Below are 4,127 nucleotides of genomic sequence, written 5' to 3'. Positions count from 1 at the left end.
AAAAATTATTTTATAGAGCTAGCAAAAAAATAGCAAAATTCACCTAAAAGAGCAATCAAGACTATCAAGGGAATTAATGAAAAAAATAAAAAGGAGGGGAGGCTAGGTGGTGCAGTGGATAGAGCACTGGCCCTGGAGTCAGGAGGACCTGAGTTCAAATCTGGCTTCAGACACTTACTGATTACCTAGCTGTGTCACCTTGGGCAAGTCACTTAACACCACTGCCTTGCAAAACCCTAAAAAAAAAAAAATACAAAGGAAGGTGGCCTAGCAATGTCAGATCTTAAACTATATTATAAAGGAAGAAATAGAGGGATGGATAATAGATTAGGAATACAAGAAAGCAGTAAATGACCAATGTAACCTTGTATTTGAAAAAAACTATTGGTCTAATATATTATATATTATAATTATAGTATTATAATTATAACATATATATCATATAGTCATTATAAAAATATGTAATTATAATAATAATATATTATACATGATCAACTGGGAAAGACTTGGCAAACAATTCCAAAGGACTCATGATGAAAAATGCCGTTCATCTCCGGAGAGGGACCCTACAAACTCTGAGTAAAGATCAGAGCAGATTTTTTCACTTTAGATTGTCTTTCTCTCCCTGCAAAATGACTAATGTGGAAATATGTTTTGTGACTTCATATGTATAGTGGAGATTGTATTTCTTGCCTTTTTTAATAGGTGAGGGAGAAATAGGATAAAGAGAGAATTTGAAAATAAAAATACAAATTTGAAATAATATTCTGTAAATAATAAAGAGAAGATATCAAAGTCTGGAAAAATGTTGAACATTATTATTAGAAAGAGAAAGAAAGGGGAAAGACACAGAGAGGAGGAAAAGGAAAAGGAGGAAGGAAGGGAAGGAAGGAAGAAAGGAAGGGAGGGAGAAAAAGGAACCAAAAAAATCACTCATTACCAATCCATATGTTTACCTTCCCATGTATATAAATTTTAGTACCTTTTTATTGACATCTGTTTCTTCATCATCATCATCATCCTCAGTATCCTTCCTCTTCCTCCTTATAGAAGGCCATCCAGGGAACCAATACTATTCTTTTTTAAAAACTTTTTAGGGCCGGCTAGGTGGCGTAGTGGATAAAGCACCAGCCCTGGAGTCAGGAGGACCTGGGTTCAAATCCACTCTTAGATACTTAATAATTACCTAGCTGTGTGGCCTTGGGCAAGCCACTTAACCCCGTTACCTTGCAAAAACCCTAAGAAAAATTTTTTTTTAAAATGTTAAAGGCAATGGGTTTAAGAGTGACTTGCCCAAAGTCACACAGTTAAGCAATTATTAAGTGTCTGAGGCTGGATTTGAACCCAGGTCCTCCTGACTCCAGGGTCAGTGCTCTATCCACTGCGCCACCTAGCTGCCCTGCTCTTCTTTTTTTAAAAAAATTTAATACTCTTCTTTTAAGAGGGGAAAAAAATAATCAGGACAACTAATTGATAAACTGAAAAGAAAATCTGAAAATATTTTCAATGTGGAATATCTATGGAAACTCCTACCTCCAAGGTTACGTTGGGGCTGTCTTTTTGTCTCTGTTCATTTGAGTTCTGCTTAATCTTTATGATTTTGTTACATTAATTTTTGATTTTTTGGTGTGTCACAATTCTATTTTCATTGTTGTAGTTAGTCACTGTGTATATTGTTTTCTTGGCTCTGCTTACTTGACTCTGCCTGAGTTCATATAGACATTCAATCTGCATTTCTCTTATTATTAGTAATTTGGAATATTTCTCCATGTGGTTGTGAATACAGTTCTTTTGAATCCTCTATATTCATCACATACATCATTTTTTTTAGGTTTTTTTTTTTTTTGCAAGGCAAATGGGGTTAAGTGGCTTGCCCAAGGCCACACAGCTAGGTCATTATTAAGTGTCTGCAACCGGATTTGAACCCAGGTACTCCTGACTCCAGGGCTGGTGCTCTATCCACTTTGCCACCTAGATGCCCCCATCATTTTTTTTTTTTTGCAAGGCAATGGGGTTAAGTGATTTGCACAAGGTCACACAGCTAAGAAAGTATTAAGTGTCTGAGGCCACATTTGACCTCGGGTCCTCCTGACTCTAGGGTCGGTGCTCTATTCCCTGCACCAGCTAGCAGCCCCACATACATCATTTCCTATAGCACAGAAATATATCATTACATCCATGTAGTCCACAGAAGTTGTTTAGCCATACCCCAATTGATGGGCATCTACTTCATTTCCAATTCTTTGCCATCATTAAAAGTTCTATTATAAATATTTTGGTATATAAAGGGACTTTCTTTTTATCACCAGATCCTTGGGGTTTGCCAAGGAACAGTCTCTGGTACAAAGGGTATGGAGATCTTATCTACTTTGTTTGCATAATTCCAAATTGCTTTTCAAAAGTTGTGCTGTTTCATAGCTCCACCAACAATGTGTGCCTATTATTCCAGGACCCCTTCAAGATTGAATATTGTCATATTTTCCCAGTTTTCAGGGTGTGAGATGAAAGCTCAGGGTTGTTTCAATCTGCATTTCTCTTATTATTAGTAATCTGGAGCATTTCTCCATGTGGTTGTGAATACAGTTCTTTTGAGAACTGCTTATTCATATCTGAGGACTATTTACTGAGGAGGGATTAGTAGTCTTATAAATGGATATTTCTCTAGATATCAATTGTTGACTATATCTTGGATACCAAACTTTTTTTTATTTTTTTATTTTTTTTGATACCAAACTCTTAACAGAGAAATTTGATCAAAAGATTTTTTCCCCATTCAACCATTTCCCATTGTAACCTAGATGCAGTTAATGTTGTCTATGCAAAACCTGTTCAGTTTCAAGTGTTTTATCTATTGTAATCACCTCTATCCCTTGCTGGGTTAAGAATACATTTTCTAGGGGGCAGCTAGGTGGTGCAGGGGATAGAGCAGCAGCCCTGGAGTCAGGAGGACCTGAGTTCAAATCCGAACTCAGACACTTAATAATGACCTAGCTGTGTGACCTTGGGCAAGCCACTTAACCCCATTTGCCTTGCAAAAACCTTAAAAAAAAGAATACATTTTCTAGGGGGCAACTAGGTAGTACAATGGCTACAGCACTTGCTCTGGAATCAGGAAGATCTGAGTTCAAATCTAACCTCACACACGTAATAATTTCTTAGCTGTATGACCTTGGGCAAGTCACTTAACCCCACTGCTCTGCAAAAAAAAAAGAAAAAAGATACATCTTCTACCTATAGCTGTGAGAGGTACATGATTTACTTCATTCTTTTAATGGTCTGATCATTAATGTTAAGGTCACATATAAAGTTTTTCTTGAAATGATTTCTGCCAGTATTGAAGTCATCCTCAGAGAGGATATTGCAAGGAAGCAGATAGGCTTTCACAAGCAATATTTTACAATAAGCTACATAATTACTTCACAGAATTGACTGGAACCCATCATTTATTGGCTAGAAATGCATTTGATTTGGAGAGGCCAAAGTGGCCTTGAAGCCTCTCTTCCAACCAAATGTCTCCTAGCCATCCAGAGGGACCCCCAAGAGCTCACCCCTGGGCAGACATAGAGAGGCAGGGCAGATATGAGGGCTGTGCATGTTAACCAGCTCACATTGGGATGCTGGCTGTTCAAAAATATGGGGCTTGGTGGATGTGGCCTTCCAGTCGTGGAGCAGGATGAAGCTGGAGGCCATGAGCAGGTACACCAGCCCGGTGAACCCCGCCGTCTTCCTGCACCTCACCGGGGTGCTGCTGGCCATCAGCATGTTCTTCACTGCCTGGTTCTTTGTCTACGAGGTCACGTCCACCAAGTACACATGCGACATATACAAGGAGCTGCTCATCTCACTCGTGGCCTCGCTCTTCATGGGTTTTGGGGTCTTCTTTCTGCTGTTCTGGGTGGGCATCTATATGTGACCGCCATGGCCCCGTGTGCCCGTGACCACCGACCACCCGCCCAGCTCCTGCTCCTACCCTCTCCATTTTTCTATTCTTGTCAGACACAGGTTTCCACTGATTTCCAATAAATGGAGGCGCCTCGGCCTCGGTGAATGAAAAAAAAATACAAGATGGGGAGCCCGGCAGGAGACCAGCTGGGCAGTCCTCCTGGGGACCAGGCTGGACCGCAGGG

The 4,127-nt window shown here is 39.8% G+C and overlaps 1 pseudogene; it reads left to right on the top strand.

Moving 5' to 3' along the window:
- The first annotated feature begins 3,602 nt into the window (after positions 1–3,602).
- Positions 3,603–3,913, top strand: LOC141516613 (dolichyl-diphosphooligosaccharide--protein glycosyltransferase subunit TMEM258 pseudogene; annotated as a pseudogene).
- Positions 3,914–4,127: the final 214 nt, after the last annotated feature.

This window comes from Macrotis lagotis, chromosome 3 (genome assembly GCF_037893015.1).
Source record: "Macrotis lagotis isolate mMagLag1 chromosome 3, bilby.v1.9.chrom.fasta, whole genome shotgun sequence".
NCBI classification, from domain to species: domain Eukaryota; kingdom Metazoa; phylum Chordata; class Mammalia; order Peramelemorphia; family Peramelidae; genus Macrotis; species Macrotis lagotis.
Note: the sequence above shows the minus strand (reverse complement) of the source record. Positions and strands in the feature narration are given on the sequence as shown.